This window comes from Gambusia affinis, linkage group LG18, assembly GCF_019740435.1.
Source record: "Gambusia affinis linkage group LG18, SWU_Gaff_1.0, whole genome shotgun sequence".
NCBI lineage: Eukaryota > Metazoa > Chordata > Actinopteri > Cyprinodontiformes > Poeciliidae > Gambusia > Gambusia affinis.
The window spans coordinates 16,847,651-16,868,839 of NC_057885.1; the positions used below are offsets into that span (position 1 = coordinate 16,847,651).

Sequence of the window (21,189 nt, forward strand, 5' to 3'; positions counted from 1 at the left end):
GCTAATCGTCAGTCAGAGGAATGAACAGCATACTTACCTGGCAGGGGTGACTCCATGATCCTGTAGGTGGATCGCCCAGGGTGAGGATCAGCCATTGCACTGCGGCGATCTGACCTCTGTGAATTCTCCACATGAGAGAATCTCAACTGCACAATTTATGGTAGTGGGGGACTGCGTTCGCGCTTTCCCCTGGTATTAATGTTAAATGATAAAAAATCAGACACTGTCTGAACTGATCTATACATTATGTTAAAGACAGAATCATATACTCAAAACTGCCTGCTTTAAATATTACTTTAGACTCGCTTTATTCTGACAATCAGCTAATTGGTCAAACCAGTAATTAAAGCAGCAATAAGTAATATATTTTAAACTTATTTCATTGTTATGTCAATATAATCTTTAGGAGGTGTGACAGGGCCATCACAGATTAAAAAAATAAATTCTGGCAAAATTCTCAAATTTTGAAATTCAATTCAGAAATTCTCATGGAATTTTATTTTAATTTATTTTTCTTAAAAGTCAAAAATGTCAAAATAAAATTTCTAGAAAATTTCTGAGACTAATCTTAAAATCTGAGTGAAAAATGTACTACTCCTTTTTTATATCATTTCAGCCTCAAATGGCTGTATTGCACCTCAATAAAAATGACACATAATCTGAAATAATCCAGCTGCACCGCCTACTCCCAGTGCTTCCAGTACAAACAACCAATCAGAACCAGGAGGCGGGGCTTAACGCTGTCAATCACTCATGTTTGTGCTGGTAAATTTGCTAATAGAGGAAACATCTTGGAGTTACAGTGAAACTGTTTATCCACAGCCATTTGTGGCTATGCTAACTAGCCTAGCATTACTGTCAGGCTATGTTAGCTGTAGCTTAAAGAAAGTTTCTGAAGCTAGCTTGAAAAGTATACAATTTTAACACTTCTGAGTTTTTCTAAGTTTCTTATTTTCAGTTTTTCATATTTTTTTCATATTCTCTGAGTTTCTGATTGTGTTTACTTAAACGTTAAATCCTAAAGTGACTCAGGGAATATTTTATTTCCCACCGTGAGTCGGAACCAGATGTGTGAAGTTGCTAATCGTCAGTCAGAGGAATGAACAGCATACTTACCTGGCAGGGGTGACTCCATGATCCTGTAGGTGGATCGCCCAGGGTGAGGATCAGCCATTGCACTGCGGCGATCTGACCTCTGTGAATTCTCCACATGGGAGAATCTCAACTGCACAATTTATGGTAGTGGGGGACTGCGTTCGCGCTCTCCCCTGGTATTAATGTTAAATGATAAATAATCAGACACTGTCTGAACTGATCTATACATTATGTTAAAGACAGAACCATATACTCAAAACTGCCTGCTTTAAATATTACTTTAGACTCGCTTTATTCTGACAATCAGCTAATTGGTCAAACCAGTAATTAAAGCAGCAATAAGTAATATATTTTAAACTTATTTCATTGTTATGTCAATATAATCTTTAGGAGGTGTGACAGGGCCATCACAGATTAAAAAAATAAATTCTGGCAAAATCCTCATATTTTGAAAGTCAATTCAGAAATTCTCATGGAATTTTATTGTAATTTATTTTCTTAAAAGTCAAAAATGTCAAAATAAAATTTCTAGAAAATTTCTGAGACTAATCTTAAAATCTGAGTGAAAAATGTACTACTCCTTTTTTATATCATTTCAGCCTCAAATGGCTGTATTGCACCTCAATAAAAATGACACAATCTGAAATAATCCAGCTGCACCGCCTACTCCCAGTGCTTCCAGTACAAACAACCAATCAGAACCAGGAGGCGGGGCTTAACGCTGTCAATCACTCATGTTTGTGCTGGTAAATTTGCTAATAGAGGAAACATCTTGGAGTTACAGTGAAACTGTTTATCCACAGCCATTTGTGGCTATGCTAACTAGCCTAGCATTACTGTCAGGCTATGTTAGCTGTAGCTTAAAGAAAGTTTCTGAAGCTAGCTTGAAAAGTATACAATTTTAACACTTCTGTGTTTTTCTAAATTTCTTATTTTCAGTTTTTCATATTTTTTTCATATTCTCTGAGTTTCTGATTGTGTTTATTTAAATGTTAAGTCCTAAAGTGACTCAGGGAATATTTTATTTCCCACCGTGAGTCAGAACCAGATGTGTGAAGTTGCTAATCGTCAGTCAGAGGAATGAACAGCATACTTACCTGGCAGGGGTGACTCTATGATCCTGTAGGTGGATCGCCCAGGGTGAGGATCAGCCATTGCACTGCGGCGATCTGACCTCTGTGAATTCTCCACATGAGAGAATCTCAACTGCACAATTTATGGTAGTTGGGGACTGCGTTCGCGCTTTCCCCTGGTATTAATGTTAAATGATAAAAAATCAGACACTGTCTGAACTGATCTATACATTATGTTAAAGACAGAATCATATACTCAAAACTGCCTGCTTTAAATATTACTTTAGACTCGCTTTATTCTGACAATCAGCTAATTGGTCAAACCAGTAACTAAAGCAGCAATAAGTAATATATTTTAAACTTATTTCATTGTTATGTCAATATAATCTTTAGGAGGTGTGACAGGGCCATCACAGATTAAAAAAATAAATTCTGGCAAAATCCTCAAATTTTGAAAGTCAATTAAGAAATTCTCATGGAATTTTATTTTAATTTATTTTTCTTAAAAGTCAAAAATGTCAAATTAAATTTCTAGAAAATTTCTGAGACTAATCTTAAAATCTGAGTGAAAAATGTACTACTCCTTTTTTATATCATTTCAGCCTCAAATGGCTGTATTGCACCTCAATAAAAATGACACATAATCTGAAATAATCCAGCTGCACTACTCCCAGTGCTTCCAGTACAAACAACCAATCAGAACCAGGAGGCGGGGCTTAACGCTGTCAATCACTCATGTTTGTGCTGGTAAATTTGCTAATAGAGGAAACATCTTGGAGTTACAGTGAAACTGTTTATCCACAGCCATTTGTGGCTATGCTAACTAGCCTAGCATTACTGTCAGGCTATGTTAGCTGTAAAGAGAAGCTTGAAAAGTATACAATTTTAACACTTCTGAGCTTTTCTAAGTTTCTTATTTTCAGTTTTTCATATTTTTTTCATATTCTCTGAGTTTCTGATTGTGTTTACTTAAACGTTAAATCCTAAAGTGACTCAGGGAATATTTTATTTCCCACCGTGAGTCGGAACCAGATGTGTGAAGTTGCTAATCGTCAGTCAGAGGAATGAACAGCATACTTACCTGGCAGGGGTGACTCCATGATCCTGTAGGTGGATCGCCCAGGGTGAGGATCAGCCATTGCACTGCGGCGATCTGACCTCTGTGAATTCTCCACATGGGAGAATCTCAACTGCACAATTTATGGTAGTGGGGGACTGCGTTCGCGCTCTCCCCTGGTATTAATGTTAAATGATAAATAATCAGACACTGTCTGAACTGATCTATACATTATGTTAAAGACAGAACCATATACTCAAAACTGCCTGCTTTAAATATTACTTTAGACTCGCTTTATTCTGACAATCAGCTAATTGGTCAAACCAGTAATTAAAGCAGCAATAAGTAATATATTTTAAACTTATTTCATTGTTATGTCAATATAATCTTTAGGAGGTGTGACAGGGCCATGATATATTAAAAAAATAAATTCTGTCAAAATACTCAAATTTTGAAAGTCAATTAAGAAATTCTCATGGAATTTTATTTTAATTTATTTTTCTTAAAAGTCAAAAATGTCAAAATAAAATTTCTAGAAAATTTCTGAGACTAATCTTAAAATCTGAGTGAAAAATGTACTACTCCTTTTTTATATCATTTCAGCCTCAAATGGCTGTATTGCACCTCAATAAAAATGACATAATCTGAAATAATCCAGCTGCACCGCCTACTCCCAGTGCTTCCAGTACAAACAACCAATCAGAATCAGGAGGCGGGGCTTAACGCTGTCAATCACTCATGTTTGTGCTGGTAAATTTGCTAATAGAGAAAACATCTTGGAGTTACAGTGAAACTGTTTATCCACAGCCATTTGTGGCTATGCTAACTAGCCTAGCATTACTGTCAGGCTATGTTAGCTGTAAAAAAGTTTCTGAAGCTAGCTTGAAAAGTATACAATTTTAACACTTCTGAGTTTTTCTAAGTTTCTTATTTTCAGTTTTTCATATTTTTTTCATATTCTCTGAGTTTCTGATTGTGTTTACTTAAACGTTAAATCCTAAAGTGACTCAGGGAATATTTTATTTCCCACCGTGAGTCGGAACCAGATGTGTGAAGTTGCTAATCGTCAGTCAGAGGAATGAACAGCATACTTACCTGGCAGGGGTGACTCCATGATCCTGTAGGTGGATCGCCCAGGGTGAGGATCAGCCATTGCACTGCGGCGATCTGACCTCTGTGAATTCTCCACATGGGAGAATCTCAACTGCACAATTTATGGTAGTGGGGGACTGCGTTCGCGCTCTCCCCTGGTATTAATGTTAAATGATAAATAATCAGACACTGTCTGAACTGATCTATACATTATGTTAAAGACAGAACCATATACTCAAAACTGCCTGCTTTAAATATTACTTTAGACTCGCTTTATTCTGACAATCAGCTAATTGGTCAAACCAGTAATTAAAGCAGCAATAAGTAATATATTTTAAACTTATTTCATTGTTATGTCAATATAATCTTTAGGAGGTGTGACAGGGCCATGATATATTAAAAAAATAAATTCTGTCAAAATACTCAAATTTTGAAAGTCAATTAAGAAATTCTCATGGAATTTTATTTTAATTTATTTTTCTTAAAAGTCAAAAATGTCAAAATAAAATTTCTAGAAAATTTCTGAGACTAATCTTAAAATCTGAGTGAAAAATGTACTACTCCTTTTTTATATAATTTCAGCCTCAAATGGCTGTATTGCACCTCAATAAAAATGACACAATCTGAAATAATCCAGCTGCACCGCCTACTCCCAGTGCTTCCAGTACAAACAACCAATCAGAACCAGGAGGCGGGGCTTAACGCTGTCAATCACTCATGTTTGTGCTGGTAAATTTGCTAATAGAGGAAACATCTTGGAGTTACAGTGAAACTGTTTATCCACAGCCATTTGTGGCTATGCTAACTAGCCTAGCATTACTGTCAGGCTATGTTAGCTGTAGCTTAAAGAAAGTTTCTGAAGCTAGCTTGAAAAGTATACAATTTTAACACTTCTGTGTTTTTCTAAATTTCTTATTTTCAGTTTTTCATATTTTTTTCATATTCTCTGAGTTTCTGATGGTGTTTATTTAAATGTTTAATCCTAAAGTGACTCAGGGAATATTTTATTTCCCACCGTGAGTCGGAACCAGATGTGTGAAGTTGCTAATCGTCAGTCAGAGGAATGAACAGCATACTTACCTGGCAGGGGTGACTCCATGATCCTGTAGGTGGATCGCCCAGGGTGAGGATCAGCCATTACACTGCAGCGATCTGACCTCTGTGAATTCTCCACATGGGAGAATCTCAACTGCACAATTTATGGTAGTTGGGGACTGCGTTCGCGCTCTCCCCTGGTATTAATGTTAAATGATAAAAAATCAGACACTGTCTGAACTGATCTATACATTATGTTAAAGACAGAATCATATACTCAAAACTGCCTGCTTTAAATATTACTTTAGACTCGCTTTATTCTGACAATCAGCTAATTGGTCAAACCAGTAACTAAAGCAGCAATAAGTAATATATTTTAAACTTATTTCATTGTTATGTCAATATAATCTTTAGGAGGTGTGACAGGGCCATCACAGATTAAAAAAATAAATTCTGGCAAAATCCTCAAATTTTGAAAGTCAATTAAGAAATTCTCATGGAATTTTATTTTAATTTATTTTTCTTAAAAGTCAAAAATGTCAAAATAAAATTTCTAGAAAATTTCTGAGACTAATCTTAAAATCTGAGTGAAAAATGTACTACTCCTTTTTTATATCATGTCAGCCTCAAATGGCTGTATTGCACCTCAATAAAAATGACACATAATCTGAAATAATCCAGCTGCACCGCCTACTCCCAGTGCTTCCAGTACAAACAACCAATCAGAACCAGGAGGCGGGGCTTAACGCTGTCAATCACTCATGTTTGTGCTGGTAAATTTGCTAATAGAGGAAACATCTTGGAGTTACAGTGAAACTGTTTATCCACAGCCATTTGTGGCTATGCTAACTAGCCTAGCATTACTGTCAGGCTATGTTAGCTGTAGCTTAAAGAAAGTTTATGAAGCTAGCTTGAAAAGTATACAATTTTAACACTTCTGTGTTTTTCTAAGTTTCTTATTTTCAGTTTTTCATATTTTTTTTCATATTCTCTGAGTTTCTGATTGTGTTTATTTAAATGTTTAATCCTAAAGAGACTCAGGGAATATTTTATTTCCCACCGTGAGTCGGAACCAGATGTGTGAAGTTGCTAATCGTCAGTCAGAGGAATGAACAGCATACTTACCTGGCAGGGGTGACTCCATGATCCTGTAGGTGGATCGCCCAGGGTGAGGATCAGCCATTGCACTGCGGCGATCTGACCTCTGTGAATTCTCCACATGGGAGAATCTCAACTGCACAATTTATGGTAGTGGGGGACAGCGTTCGCGCTCTCCCCTGGTATTAATGTTAGATGATAAAAAATTAGACTCTGTCTGCACTGATCTATACATTATGTTAAAGACAGAATCATATACTCAAAACTGCCTGCTTTAAATATTACTTTGGACTCGCTTTATTCTGACAATCAGCTAATTGGTCAAACCAGTAATTAAAGCAGCAATAAGCAATATATTTTAAACTTATTTCATTGTTATGTCAATATAATCTTTAGGAGGTGTGACAGGGCCATCACAGATTAAAAAAATAAATTTCTGCGAAAATTCCTCATTTTGAAATTCAATTCAAGAAATTCTCTTGGAATTTTATTTTAATTTATTTTTTCTTAAGTCAAAAATGTCAAAATAAAATTTCTAGAAAATTTCTGAGACTAATCTTAAAATCTGAGTGAAAAATGTACTACTCCTTTTTTATATCATTTCAGCCTCAAATGGCTGTATTGCACCTCAATAAAAATGACAAAATCTGAAATAATCCAGCTGCACCGCCTACTCCCAGTGCTTCCAGTACAAACAACCAATCAGAACCAGGAGGCAGGGCTTAACGCTGTCAATCACTCATGTTTGTGCTGGTAAATTTGCTAATAGAGGAAACATCTTGGAGTTACAGTGAAACTGTTTATCCACAGCCATTTGTGGCTATGCTAACTAGCCTAGCATTACTGTCAGGCTATGTTAGCTGTAGCTTAAAGAAAGTTTATGAAGCTAGCTTGAAAAGTATACAATTTTAACACTTCTGTGTTTTTCTAAGTTTCTTATTTTCAGTTTTTCATATTTTTTTTCATATTCTCTGAGTTTCTGATTGTGTTTATTTAAATGTTTAATCCTAAAGTGACTCAGGGAATATTTTATTTCCCACCGTGAGTCAGAACCAGATGTGTGAAGTTGCTAATCGTCAGTCAGAGGAATGAACAGCATACTTACCTGGCAGGGGTGACTCTATGATCCTGTAGGTGGATCGCCCAGGGTGAGGATCAGCCATTGCACTGCGGCGATCTGACCTCTGTGAATTCTCCACATGGGAGAATCTCAACTGCACAATTTATGGTAGTGGGGACAGCGTCAAGGCCTCCCTGGTATTAATGTTAGATGATAAAAAATTAGACACTGTCTGCACTGATCTATACATTATGTTAAAGACAGAATCATATACTCAAAACTGCCTGCTTTAAATATTACTTTGGACTCGCTTTATTCTGACAATCAGCTAATTGGTCAAACCAGTAATTAAAGCAGCAATAAGCAATATATTTTAAACTTATTTCATTGTTATGTCAATATAATCTTTAGGAGGTGTGACAGGGCCATCACAGATTAAAAAAATAAATTCTGGCAAAATTCTCAAATTTTGAAAGTCAATTCAGAAATTCTCATGGAATTTTATTTTAATTTATTTTTCTTAAAAGTCAAAAATGTCAAAATAAAATTTCTAGAAAATTTCTGAGACTAATCTTAAAATCTGAATGAAAAATGTACTACTCCTTTTTTATATCATTTCAGCCTCAAATGGCTGTATTGCACCTCAATTAAAATGACACATAATCTGAAATAATCCAGCTGCACCGCCTACTCCCAGTGCTTCCAGTACAAACAACCAATCAGAACCAGGAGGCGGGGCTTAACGCTGTCAATCACTCATGTTTGTGCTGGTAAATTTGCTAATAGAGGAAACATCTTGGAGTTACAGTGAAACTGTTTATCCACAGCCATTTGTGGCTATGCTAACTAGCCTAGCATTACTGTCAGGCTATGTTAGCTGTAGCTTAAAGAAAGTTTCTGAAGCTAGCTTGAAAAGTATACAATTTTAACACTTCTGAGTTTTTCTAAGTTTCTTATTTTCAGTTTTTCATATTTTTTTTTCATATTCTCTGAGTTTCTGATGGTGTTTATTTAAATGTTTAATCCTAAAGTGACTCAGGGAATATTTTATTTCCCACCGTGAGTCGGAACCAGATGTGTGAAGTTGCTAATCGTCAGTCAGAGGAATGAACAGCATACTTACCTGATAGGGGTGACTCCATGATCCTGTAGGTGGATTGCCCAGAGTGAGGATCAGCCATTGCACTGCGGCGATCTGACCTCTGTGAATTCTCCACATGGGAGAATCTCAACTGCACAATTTATGGTAGTGGGGGACTGCGTTCGCGCTCTCCCCTGGTATTAATGTTAAATGATAAATAATCAGACACTGTCTGAACTGATCTATACATTATGTTAAAGACAGAATCATATACTCAAAACTGCCTGCTTTAAATATTACTTTAGACTCGCTTTATTCTGACAATCAGCTAATTGGTCAAACCAGTCATTAAAGCAGCAATAAGTAATATATTTTAAACTTATTTCATTGTTATGTCAATATAATCTTTAGGAGGTGTGACAGGGCCATCACAGATTAAAAAAATAAATTCTGGCAAAATCCTCAAATTTTGAAAGTCAATTCAGAAATTCTCATGGAATTTTATTTTAATTTATTTTTCTTAAAAGTCAAAAATGTCAAAATAAAATTTCTAGAAAATTTCTGAGACTAATCTTAAAATCTGAGTGAAAAATGTACTACTCCTTTTTTATATCATTTCAGCCTCAAATGGCTGTATTGCACCTCAATAAAAATGACACATAATCTGAAATAATCCAGCTGCACCGCCTACTCCCAGTGCTTCCAGTACAAACAACTAATCAGGACCAGGAGGCGGGGCTTAACGCTGTCAATCACTCATGTTTGTGCTGGCAAATTTGCTAATAGAGGAAACATCTTGGAGTTACAGTGAAACTGTTTATCCACAGCCATTTGTGGCTATGCTAACTAGCCTAGCATTACTGTCAGGCTATGTTAGCTGTAGCTTAAAGAAAGTTTATGAAGCTAGCTTGAAAAGTATACAATTTTAACACTTCTGTGTTTTTCTAAGTTTCTTATTTTCAGTTTTTCATATTTTTTTTCATATTCTCTGAGTTTCTGATTGTGTTTATTTAAATGTTTAATCCTAAAGTGACTCAGGGAATATTTTATTTCCCACCGTGAGTCGGAACCAGATGTGTGAAGTTGCTAATCGTCAGTCAGAGGAATGAACAGCATACTTACCTGGCAGGGGTGACTCTATGATCCTGTAGGTGGATCGCCCAGGGTGAGGATCAGCCATTGCACTGCGGCGATCTGACCTCTGTGAATTCTCCACATGGGAGAATCTCAACTGCACAATTTATGGTAGTGGGGGACAGCGTTCGCGCTCTCCCCTGGTATTAATGTTAGATGATAAAAAATTAGACACTGTCTGCACTGATCTATACATTATGTTAAAGACAGAATCATATACTCAAAACTGCCTGCTTTAAATATTACTTTGGACTCGCTTTATTCTGACAATCAGCTAATTGGTCAAACCAGTAATTAAAGCAGCAATAAGCAATATATTTTAAACTTATTTCATTGTTATGTCAATATAATCTTTAGGAGGTGTGACAGGGCCATCACAGATTAAAAAAATAAATTCTGGCAAAATCCTCAAATTTTGAAAGTCAATTAAGAAATTCTCATGGAATTTTATTGTAATTTATTTTTCTTAAAAGTCAAAAATGTCAAAATAAAATTTCTAGAAAATTTCTGAGACTAATCTTAAAATCTGAGTGAAAAATGTACTACTCCTTTTTTATATCATTTCAGCCTCAAATGGCTGTATTGCACCTCAATAAAAATGACAAAATCTGAAATAATCCAGCTGCACCGCCTACTCCCAGTGCTTCCAGTACAAACAACCAATCAGAACCAGGAGGCGGGGCTTAACGCTGTCAATCACTCATGTTTGTGCTGGTAAATTTGCTAATAGAGGAAACATCTTGGAGTTACAGTGAAACTGTTTATCCACAGCCATTTGTGGCTATGCTAACTAGCCTAGCATTACTGTCAGGCTATGTTAGCTGTAGCTTAAAGAAAGTTTCTGAAGCTAGCTTGAAAAGTATACAATTTTAACACTTCTGTGTTTTTCTAAATTTCTTATTTTCAGTTTTTCATATTTTTTTCATATTCTCTCAGTTTCTGATTGTGTTTATTTAAACGTTAAATCCTAAAGTGACTCAGGGAATATTTTATTTTCCACCGTGAGTCAGAACCAGATGTGTGAAATTGCTAATCGTCAGTCAGAGGAATGAACAGCATACTTACCTGATAGGGGTGACTCCATGATCCTGTAGGTGGATCGCCCAGAGTGAGGATCAGCCATTGCACTGCGGCGATCTGACCTCTGTGAATTCTCCACATGGGAGAATCTCAACTGCACAATTTATGGTAGTCGGGGACTGCGTTCGCGCTCTCCCCTGGTATTAATGTTAAATGATAAATAATCAGACACTGTCTGAACTGATCTATACATTATGTTAAAGACAGAATCATATACTGAAAACTGCCTGCTTTAAATATTACTTTAGACTCGCTTTATTCTGACAATCAGCTAATTGGTCAAACCAGTCATTAAAGCAGCAATAAGTAATATATTTTAAACTTATTTCATTGTTATGTCAATATAATCTTTAGGAGGTGTGACAGGGCCATCACAGATTAAAAAAATAAATTCTGGCAAAATTCTCAAATTTTGAAATTCAATTCAGAAATTCTCTTGGAATTTTATTTTAATTTATTTTTCTTAAAAGTCAAAAATGTCAAAATAAAATTTCTAGAAAATTTCTGAGACTAATCTTAAAATCTGAGTGAAAAATGTACTACTCCTTTTTTATATCATTTCAGCCTCAAATGGCTGTATTGCACCTCAATAAAAATGACAATCTGAAATAATCCAGCTGCACCGCCTACTCCCAGTGCTTCCAGTACAAACAACTAATCAGAACCAGGAGGCGGGGCTTAACGCTGTCAATCACTCATGTTTGTGCTGGTAAATTTGCTAATAGAGGAAACATCTTGGAGTTACAGTGAAACTGTTTATCCACAGCCATTTGTGGCTATGCTAACTAGCCTAGCATTACTGTCAGGCTATGTTAGCTGTAGCTTAAAGAAAGTTTCTGAAGCTAGCTTGAAAAGTATACAATTTTAACACTTCTGAGTTTTTCTAAGTTTCTTATTTTCAGTTTTTCATATTTTTTTTATATTCTCTGAGTTTCTGATGGTGTTTATTTAAATGTTTAATCCTAAAGTGACTCAGGGAATATTTTATTTCCCACCGTGAGTCGGAACCAGATGTGTGAAGTTGCTAATCGTCAGTCAGAGGAATGAACAGCATACTTACCTGGCAGGGGTGACTCCATGATCCTGTAGGTGGATCGCCCAGGATGAGGATCAGCCATTGCACTGCGGCGATCTGACCTCTGTGAATTCTCCACATGGGAGAATCTCAACTGCACAATTTATGGTAGTGGGGGACTGCGTTCGCTCTCCCCTGGTATTAATGTTAAATGATAAATAATCAGACACTGTCTGAACTGATCTATACATTATGTTAAAGACAGAATCATATACTGAAAACTGCCTGCTTTAAATATTACTTTAGACTCGCTTTATTCTGACAATCAGCTAATTGGTCAAACCAGTAATTAAAGCAGCAATAAGAGATATATTTTAAACTTATTTCATTGTTATGTCAATATAATCTTTAGGAGGTGTGACAGGGCCATCACAGATTAAAAAAATAAATTCTGGCAAAATCCTCATATTTTGAAAGTCAATTCAGAAATTCTCATGGAATTTTATTGTAATTTATTTTTCTTAAAAGTCAAAAATGTCAAAATAAAATTTCTAGAAAATTTCTGAGACTAATCTTAAAATCTGAGAGAAAAATGTACTACTCCTTTTTTATATAATTTCAGCCTCAAATGGCTGTATTGCACCTCAATAAAAATGACACAATCTGAAATAATCCAGCTGCACCGCCTACTCCCAGTGCTTCCAGTACAAACAACCAATCAGAACCAGGAGGCGGGGCTTAACGCTGTCAATCACTCATGTTTGTGCTGGTAAATTTGCTAATAGAGGAAACATCTTGGAGTTACAGTGAAACTGTTTATCCACAGCCATTTGTGGCTATGCTAACTAGCCTAGCATTACTGTCAGGCTATGTTAGCTGTAGCTTAAAGAAAGTTTCTGAAGCTAGCTTGAAAAGTATACAATTTTAACACTTCTGTTTTTCTAAATTTCTTATTTTCAGTTTTTCATATTTTTTTCATATTCTCTGAGTTTCTGATGGTGTTTATTTAAATGTTAAGTCCTAAAGTGACTCAGGGAATATTTTATTTCCCACCGTGAGTCAGAACCAGATGTGTGAAGTTGCTAATCGTCAGTCAGAGGAATGAACAGCATACTTACCTGGCAGGGGTGACTCCATGATCCTGTAGGTGGATCGCCCAGGGTGAGGATCAGCCATTGCACTGCGGCGATCTGACCTCTGTGAATTCTCCACATGGGAGAATCTCAACTGCACAATTTATGGTAGTGGGGGACTGCGTTCGCGCTCTCCCCTGGTATTAATGTTAAATGATAAAAAATCAGACACTGTCTGAACTGATCTATACATTATGTTAAAGACAGAATCATATACTGAAAACTGCCTGCTTTAAATATTACTTTAGACTCGCTTTATTCTGACAATCAGCTAATTGGTCAAACCAGTAATTAAAGCAGCAATAAGTAATATATTTTAAACTTATTTCATTGTTATGTCAATATAATCTTTAGGAGGTATGACAGGGCCATCACAGATTAAAAAAATAAATTCTGTCAAAATACTCAAATTTTGAAAGTCAATTAAGAAATTCTCATGGAATTTTATTTTAATTTATTTTTCTTAAAAGTCAAAAATGTCAAAATAAAATTTCTAGAAAATTTCTGAGACTTATCTTAAAATCTGAGTGAAAATGTACTACTCCTTTTTATATAATTTCAGCCTCAAATGGCTGTATTGCACCTCAATAAAAATGACAATCTGAAATAATCCAGCTGCACCTACTCCCAGTGCTTCCAGTACAAACAACCAATCAGAACCAGGAGGCGGGGCTTAACGCTGTCAATCACTCATGTTTGTGCTGGCAAATTTGCTAATAGAGGAAACATCTTGGAGTTACAGTGAAACTGTTTATCCACAGCCATTTGTGGCTATGCTAACTAGCCTAGCATTACTGTCAGGCTATGTTAGCTGTAGCTTAAAGAAAGTTTCTGAAGCTAGCTTGAAAAGTATACAATTTTAACACTTCTGTGTTTTTCTAAATTTATTTTCAGTTTTTCATACTTTTTCATATTCTCTGAGTTTCTGATTGTGTTTACTTAAACGTTAAATCCTAAAGTGACTCAGGGAATATTTTATTTCCCACCGTGAGTCAGAACCAGATGTGTGAAGTTGCTAATCGTCAGTCAGAGGAATGAACAGCATACTTACCTGGCAGGGTGACTCCATGATCCTGTAGGTGGATCGCCCAGGGTGAGGATCAGCCATTGCACTGCGGCGATCTGACCTCTGTGAATTCTCCACATGGGAGAATCTCAACTGCACAATTTATGGTAGTGGGGGACTGCGTTCGCGCTCTCCCCTGGTATTAATGTTAAATGATAAATAATCAGACACTGTCTGAACAGATCTATACATTATGTTAAAGACAGAACCATATACTCAAAACTGCCTGCTTTAAATATTACTTTCGACTCGCTTTATTCTGACAATCAGCTAATTGGTCAAACTAGTCATTAAAGCAGCAATAAGTAATATATTTTAAACTTATTTCATTGTTATGTCAATATAATCTTTAGGAGGTGTGACAGGGCCATCACAGATTAAAAAAATAAATTCTGGCAAAATTCTCAAATTTTGAAATTCAATTCAGAAATTCTCTTGGAATTTTATTTTAATTTATTTTTCTTAAAAGTCAAAAATGTCAAAATAAAATTTCTAGAAAATTTCTGAGACTAATCTTAAAATCTGAGTGAAAAATGTACTACTCCTTTTTTATATCATTTCAGCCTCAAATGGCTGTATTGCACCTCAATAAAAATGACAATCTGAAATAATCCAGCTGCACCGCCTACTCCCAGTGCTTCCAGTACAAACAACTAATCAGAACCAGGAGGCGGGGCTTAACGCTGTCAATCACTCATGTTTGTGCTGGTAAATTTGCTAATAGAGGAAACATCTTGGAGTTACAGTGAAACTGTTTATCCACAGCCATTTGTGGCTATGCTAACTAGCCTAGCATTACTGTCAGGCTATGTTAGCTGTAGCTTAAAGAAAGTTTCTGAAGCTAGCTTGAAAAGTATACAATTTTAACACTTCTGAGTTTTTCTAAGTTTCTTATTTTCAGTTTTTCATATTTTTTTTATATTCTCTGAGTTTCTGATGGTGTTTATTTAAATGTTTAATCCTAAAGTGACTCAGGGAATATTTTATTTCCACCGTGAGTCGGAACCAGATGTGTGAAGTTGCTAATCGTCAGTCAGAGGAATGAACAGCATACTTACCTGGCAGGGGTGACTCCATGATCCTGTAGGTGGATCGCCCAGGATGAGGATCAGCCATTGCACTGCGGCGATCTGACCTCTGTGAATTCTCCACATGGGAGAATCTCAACTGCACAATTTATGGTAGTGGGGATCGTTCGCGCTCCCCTGGTATTAATGTTAAATGATAAATAATCAGACACTGTCTGAACAGATCTATACATTATGTTAAAGACAGAATCATATACTGAAAACTGCCTGCTTTAAATATTACTTTAGACTCGCTTTATTCTGACAATCAGCTAATTGGTCAAACCAGTAATTAAAGCAGCAATAAGTAATATACAGTATTTTAAACTTATTTCATTGTTATGTCAATATAATCTTTAGGAGGTGTGACAGGGCCATGATATATTAAAAAAATAAATTCTGTCAAAATACTCAAATTTTGAAAGTCAATTAAGAAATTCTCATGGAATTTTATTTTAATTTATTTTTCTTAAAAGTCAAAAATGTCAAAATAAAATTTCTAGAAAATTTCTGAGACTAATCTTAAAATCTGAGTGAAAAATGTACTACTCCTTTTTTATATCATTTCAGCCTCAAATGGCTGTATTGCACCTCAATAAAAATGACAATCTGAAATAATCCAGCTGCACCGCCTACTCCCAGTGCTTCCAGTACAAACAACTAATCAGAACCAGGAGGCGGGGCTTAACGCTGTCAATCACTCATGTTTGTGCTGGTAAATTTGCTAATAGAGGAAACATCTTGGAGTTACAGTGAAACTGTTTATCCACAGCCATTTGTGGCTATGCTAACTAGCCTAGCATTACTGTCAGGCTATGTTAGCTGTAGCTTAAAGAAAGTTTCTGAAGCTAGCTTGAAAAGTATACAATTTTAACACTTCTGAGTTTTTCTAAGTTTCTTATTTTCAGTTTTTCATATTTTTTTTATATTCTCTGAGTTTCTGATGGTGTTTATTTAAATGTTTAATCCTAAAGTGACTCAGGGAATATTTTATTTCCCACCGTGAGTCGGAACCAGATGTGTGAAGTTGCTAATCGTCAGTCAGAGGAATGAACAGCATACTTACCTGGCAGGGGTGACTCCATGATCCTGTAGGTGGATCGCCCAGGATGAGGATCAGCCATTGCACTGCGGCGATCTGACCTCTGTGAATTCTCCACATGGGAGAATCTCAACTGCACAATTTATGGTAGTGGGGGACTGCGTTCGCGCTCTCCCCTGGTATTAATGTTAAATGATAAATAATCAGACACTGTCTGAACTGATCTATACATTATGTTAAAGACAGAATCATATACTGAAAACTGCCTGCTTTAAATATTACTTTAGACTCGCTTTATTCTGACAATCAGCTAATTGGTCAAACCAGTAATTAAAGCAGCAATAAGAGATATATTTTAAACTTATTTCATTGTTATGTCAATATAATCTTTAGGAGGTGTGACAGGGCCATCACAGATTAAAAAAATAAATTCTGGCAAAATTCTCAAATTTTGAAATTCAATTCAGAAATTCTCTTGGAATTTTATTTTAATTTATTTTTCTTAAAAGTCAAAAATGTCAAAATAAAATTTCTAGAAAATTTCTGAGACTAATCTTAAAATCTGAGTGAAAAATGTACTACTCCTTTTTTATATCATTTCAGCCTCAAATGGCTGTATTGCACCTCAATAAAAATGACAATCTGAAATAATCCAGCTGCACCGCCTACTCCCAGTGCTTCCAGTACAAACAACTAATCAGAACCAGGAGGCGGGGCTTAACGCTGTCAATCACTCATGTTTGTGCTGGTAAATTTGCTAATAGAGGAAACATCTTGGAGTTACAGTGAAACTGTTTATCCACAGCCATTTGTGGCTATGCTAACTAGCCTAGCATTACTGTCAGGCTATGTTAGCTGTAGCTTAAAGAAAGTTTCTGAAGCTAGCTTGAAAAGTATACAATTTTAACACTTCTGAGTTTTTCTAAGTTTCTTATTTTCAGTTTTTCATATTTTTTTTATATTCTCTGAGTTTCTGATGGTGTTTATTTAAATGTTTAATCCTAAAGTGACTCAGGGAATATTTTATTTCCCACCGTGAGTCGGAACCAGATGTGTGAAGTTGCTAATCGTCAGTCAGAGGAATGAACAGCATACTTACCTGGCAGGGGTGACTCCATGATCCTGTAGGTGGATCGCCCAGGATGAGGATCAGCCATTGCACTGCGGCGATCTGACCTCTGTGAATTCTCCACATGGGAGAATCTCAACTGCACAATTTATGGTAGTGGGGGACTGCGTTCGCGCTCTCCCCTGGTATTAATGTTAAATGATAAATAATCAGACACTGTCTGAACTGATCTATACATTATGTTAAAGACAGAATCATATACTGAAAACTGCCTGCTTTAAATATTACTTTAGACTCGCTTTATTCTGACAATCAGCTAATTGGTCAAACCAGTAATTAAAGCAGCAATAAGAGATATATTTTAAACTTATTTCATTGTTATGTCAATATAATCTTTAGGAGGTGTGACAGGGCCATCACAGATTAAAAAAATAAATTCTGGCAAAATCCTCATATTTTGAAAGTCAATTCAGAAATTCTCATGGAATTTTATTGTAATTTATTTTTCTTAAAAGTCAAAAATGTCAAAATAAAATTTCTAGAAAATTTCTGAGACTAATCTTAAAATCTGAGAGAAAAATGTACTACTCCTTTTTTATATAATTTCAGCCTCAAATGGCTGTATTGCACCTCAATAAAAATGACACAATCTGAAATAATCCAGCTGCACCGCCTACTCCCAGTGCTTCCAGTACAAACAACCAATCAGAACCAGGAGGCGGGGCTTAACGCTGTCAATCACTCATGTTTGTGCTGGTAAATTTGCTAATAGAGGAAACATCTTGGAGTTACAGTGAAACTGTTTATCCACAGCCATTTGTGGCTATGCTAACTAGCCTAGCATTACTGTCAGGCTATGTTAGCTGTAGCTTAAAGAAAGTTTCTGAAGCTAGCTTGAAAAGTATACAATTTTAACACTTCTGTGTTTTTCTAAATTTCTTATTTTCAGTTTTTCATATTTTTTTCATATTCTCTGAGTTTCTGATGGTGTTTATTTAAATGTTAAGTCCTAAAGTGACTCAGGGAATATTTTATTTCCCACCGTGAGTCAGAACCAGATGTGTGAAGTTGCTAATCGTCAGTCAGAGGAATGAACAGCATACTTACCTGGCAGGGGTGACTCCATGATCCTGTAGGTGGATCGCCCAGGGTGAGGATCAGCCATTGCACTGCGGCGATCTGACCTCTGTGAATTCTCCACATGGGAGAATCTCAACTGCACAATTTATGGTAGTGGGGGACTGCGTTCGCGCTCTCCCCTGGTATTAATGTTAAATGATAAAAAATCAGACACTGTCTGAACTGATCTATACATTATGTTAAAGACAGAATCATATACTGAAAACTGCCTGCTTTAAATATTACTTTAGACTCGCTTTATTCTGACAATCAGCTAATTGGTCAAACCAGTAATTAAAGCAGCAATAAGTAATATATTTTAAACTTATTTCATTGTTATGTCAATATAATCTTTAGGAGGTATGACAGGGCCATCACAGATTAAAAAAATAAATTCTGTCAAAATACTCAAATTTTGAAAGTCAATTAAGAAATTCTCATGGAATTTTATTTTAATTTATTTTTCTTAAAAGTCAAAAATGTCAAAATAAAATTTCTAGAAAATTTCTGAGACTTATCTTAAAATCTGAGTGAAAATGTACTACTCCTTTTTTATATAATTTCAGCCTCAAATGGCTGTATTGCACCTCAATAAAAATGACAATCTGAAATAATCCAGCTGCACCGCCTACTCCCAGTGCTTCCAGTACAAACAACCAATCAGAACCAGGAGGCGGGGCTTAACGCTGTCAATCACTCATGTTTGTGCTGGCAAATTTGCTAATAGAGGAAACATCTTGGAGTTACGGTGAAACTGTTTATCCACAGCCATTTGTGGCTATGCTAACTAGCCTAGCATTACTGTCAGGCTATGTTAGCTGTAGCTTAAAGAAAGTTTCTGAAGCTAGCTTGAAAAGTATACAATTTTAACACTTCTGTGTTTTTCTAAATTTCGTATTTTCAGTTTTTCATACTTTTTTCATATTCTCTGAGTTTCTGATTGTGTTTACTTAAACGTTAAATCCTAAAGTGACTCAGGGAATATTTTATTTCCCACCGTGAGTCAGAACCAGATGTGTGAAGTTGCTAATCGTCAGTCAGAGGAATGAACAGCATACTTACCTGGCAGGGGTGACTCCATGATCCTGTAGGTGGATCGCCCAGGGTGAGGATCAGCCATTGCACTGCGGCGATCTGACCTCTGTGAATTCTCCACATGGGAGAATCTCAACTGCACAATTTATGGTAGTGGGGGACTGCGTTCGCGCTCTCCCCTGGTATTAATGTTAAATGATAAATAATCAGACACTGTCTGAACAGATCTATACATTATGTTAAAGACAGAACCATATACTCAAAACTGCCTGCTTTAAATATTACTTTCGACTCGCTTTATTCTGACAATCAGCTAATTGGTCAAACTAGTCATTAAAGCAGCAATAAGTAATATATTTTAAACTTATTTCATTGTTATGTCAATATAATCTTTAGGAGGTGTGACAGGGCCATCACAGATTAAAAAAATAAATTCTGGCAAAATTCTCAAATTTTGAAATTCAATTCAGAAATTCTCTTGGAATTTTATTTTAATTTATTTTTCTTAAAAGTCAAAATGTCAAAATAAAATTTCTAGAAAATTTCTGAGACTAATCTTAAAATCTGAGTGAAAAATGTACTACTCCTTTTTATATCATTTCAGCCTCAAATGGCTGTATTGCACCTCAATAAAAATGACAATCTGAAATAATCCAGCTGCACCGCCTACTCCCAGTGCTTCCAGTACAAACAACTAATCAGAACCAGGAGGCGGGGCTTAACGCTGTCAATCACTCATGTTTGTGCTGGTAAATTTGCTAATAGAGGAAACATCTTGGAGTTACAGTGAAACTGTTTATCCACAGCCATTTGTGGCTATGCTAACTAGCCTAGCATTACTGTCAGGCTATGTTAGCTGTAGCTTAAAGAAAGTTTCTGAAGCTAGCTTGAAAAGTATACAATTTTAACACTTCTGAGTTTTTCTAAGTTTCTTATTTTCAGTTTTTCATATTTTTTTTATATTCTCTGAGTTTCTGATGGTGTTTATTTAAATGTTTAATCCTAAAGTGACTCAGGGAATATTTTATTTCCCACCGTGAGTCGGAACCAGATGTGTGAAGTTGCTAATCGTCAGTCAGAGGAATGAACAGCATACTTACCTGGCAGGGGTGACTCCATGATCCTGTAGGTGGATCGCCCAGGATGAGGATCAGCCATTGCACTGCGGCGATCTGACCTCTGTGAATTCTCCACATGGGAGAATCTCAACTGCACAATTTATGGTAGTGGGGGACTGCGTTCGCGCTCTCCCCTGGTATTAATGTTAAATGATAAATAATCAGACACTGTCTGAACAGATCTATACATTATGTTAAAGACAGAATCATATACTGAAAACTGCCTGCTTTAAATATTACTTTAGACTCGCTTTATTCTGACAATCAGCTAATTGGTCAAACCAGTAATTAAAGCAGCAATAAGTAATATACAGTATTTTAAACTTATTTCATTGTTATGTCAATATAATCTTTAGGAGGTGTGACAGGGCCATGATATATTAAAAAAATAAATTCTGTCAAAATACTCAAATTTTGAAAGTCAATTAAGAAATTCTCATGGAATTTTATTTTAATTTATTTTTCTTAAAAGTCAAAAATGTCAAAATAAAATTTCTAGAAAATTTCTGAGACTAATCTTAAAATCTGAGTGAAAAATGTACTACTCCTTTTTTATATAATTTCAGCCTCAAATGGCTGTATTGCACCTCAATAAAAATGACACAATCTGAAATAATCCAGCTGCACCGCCTACTCCCAGTGCTTCCAGTACAAACAACCAATCAGAACCAGGAGGCGGGGCTTAACGCTGTCAATCACTCATGTTTGTGCTGGTAAATT

General features: G+C 35.8%; 20 non-coding genes across 20 annotated transcripts; all 20 read left to right on the forward strand.

Annotated features, from left to right (window-relative positions):
- Window positions 1-29: 29 nt before the first annotated feature.
- On the forward strand, window positions 30-192 carry LOC122821108. Its single transcript, XR_006368917.1, has one exon. It is a non-coding gene; the product is annotated as a U1 spliceosomal RNA (small nuclear RNA).
- A 916-nt stretch (window positions 193-1,108) lies between these two features.
- On the forward strand, window positions 1,109-1,271 carry LOC122821133. Its single transcript, XR_006368941.1, has one exon. It is a non-coding gene; the product is annotated as a U1 spliceosomal RNA (small nuclear RNA).
- Window positions 1,272-2,184: 913 nt separating this feature from the next.
- Window positions 2,185-2,347, forward strand: LOC122821124. The gene has a single exon (XR_006368932.1). It is a non-coding gene; the product is annotated as a U1 spliceosomal RNA (small nuclear RNA).
- Window positions 2,348-3,241: 894 nt separating this feature from the next.
- Window positions 3,242-3,404, forward strand: LOC122821145. Its single transcript, XR_006368952.1, has one exon. It is a non-coding gene; the product is annotated as a U1 spliceosomal RNA (small nuclear RNA).
- A 908-nt stretch (window positions 3,405-4,312) lies between these two features.
- LOC122821157 lies at window positions 4,313-4,475 on the forward strand. Its single transcript, XR_006368963.1, has one exon. It is a non-coding gene; the product is annotated as a U1 spliceosomal RNA (small nuclear RNA).
- A 914-nt stretch (window positions 4,476-5,389) lies between these two features.
- LOC122821137 lies at window positions 5,390-5,552 on the forward strand. Its single transcript, XR_006368944.1, has one exon. It is a non-coding gene; the product is annotated as a U1 spliceosomal RNA (small nuclear RNA).
- A 917-nt stretch (window positions 5,553-6,469) lies between these two features.
- Window positions 6,470-6,632, forward strand: LOC122821122. Its single transcript, XR_006368930.1, has one exon. It is a non-coding gene; the product is annotated as a U1 spliceosomal RNA (small nuclear RNA).
- Window positions 6,633-7,547: 915 nt separating this feature from the next.
- On the forward strand, window positions 7,548-7,707 carry LOC122821143. The gene has a single exon (XR_006368950.1). It is a non-coding gene; the product is annotated as a U1 spliceosomal RNA (small nuclear RNA).
- Window positions 7,708-8,625: 918 nt separating this feature from the next.
- Window positions 8,626-8,788, forward strand: LOC122821131. The gene has a single exon (XR_006368939.1). It is a non-coding gene; the product is annotated as a U1 spliceosomal RNA (small nuclear RNA).
- A 917-nt stretch (window positions 8,789-9,705) lies between these two features.
- Window positions 9,706-9,868, forward strand: LOC122821118. The gene has a single exon (XR_006368927.1). It is a non-coding gene; the product is annotated as a U1 spliceosomal RNA (small nuclear RNA).
- Window positions 9,869-10,782: 914 nt separating this feature from the next.
- Window positions 10,783-10,945, forward strand: LOC122821134. The gene has a single exon (XR_006368942.1). It is a non-coding gene; the product is annotated as a U1 spliceosomal RNA (small nuclear RNA).
- Window positions 10,946-11,857: 912 nt separating this feature from the next.
- LOC122821138 lies at window positions 11,858-12,018 on the forward strand. Its single transcript, XR_006368945.1, has one exon. It is a non-coding gene; the product is annotated as a U1 spliceosomal RNA (small nuclear RNA).
- A 912-nt stretch (window positions 12,019-12,930) lies between these two features.
- Window positions 12,931-13,093, forward strand: LOC122821111. Its single transcript, XR_006368920.1, has one exon. It is a non-coding gene; the product is annotated as a U1 spliceosomal RNA (small nuclear RNA).
- Window positions 13,094-13,996: 903 nt separating this feature from the next.
- LOC122821132 lies at window positions 13,997-14,158 on the forward strand. The gene has a single exon (XR_006368940.1). It is a non-coding gene; the product is annotated as a U1 spliceosomal RNA (small nuclear RNA).
- A 911-nt stretch (window positions 14,159-15,069) lies between these two features.
- Window positions 15,070-15,226, forward strand: LOC122821140. Its single transcript, XR_006368947.1, has one exon. It is a non-coding gene; the product is annotated as a U1 spliceosomal RNA (small nuclear RNA).
- Window positions 15,227-16,144: 918 nt separating this feature from the next.
- Window positions 16,145-16,307, forward strand: LOC122821125. Its single transcript, XR_006368933.1, has one exon. It is a non-coding gene; the product is annotated as a U1 spliceosomal RNA (small nuclear RNA).
- A 912-nt stretch (window positions 16,308-17,219) lies between these two features.
- On the forward strand, window positions 17,220-17,382 carry LOC122821126. Its single transcript, XR_006368934.1, has one exon. It is a non-coding gene; the product is annotated as a U1 spliceosomal RNA (small nuclear RNA).
- Window positions 17,383-18,296: 914 nt separating this feature from the next.
- LOC122821112 lies at window positions 18,297-18,459 on the forward strand. Its single transcript, XR_006368921.1, has one exon. It is a non-coding gene; the product is annotated as a U1 spliceosomal RNA (small nuclear RNA).
- A 911-nt stretch (window positions 18,460-19,370) lies between these two features.
- On the forward strand, window positions 19,371-19,533 carry LOC122821113. The gene has a single exon (XR_006368922.1). It is a non-coding gene; the product is annotated as a U1 spliceosomal RNA (small nuclear RNA).
- Window positions 19,534-20,443: 910 nt separating this feature from the next.
- LOC122821127 lies at window positions 20,444-20,606 on the forward strand. The gene has a single exon (XR_006368935.1). It is a non-coding gene; the product is annotated as a U1 spliceosomal RNA (small nuclear RNA).
- The last annotated feature ends 583 nt before the right edge of the window (window positions 20,607-21,189 follow it).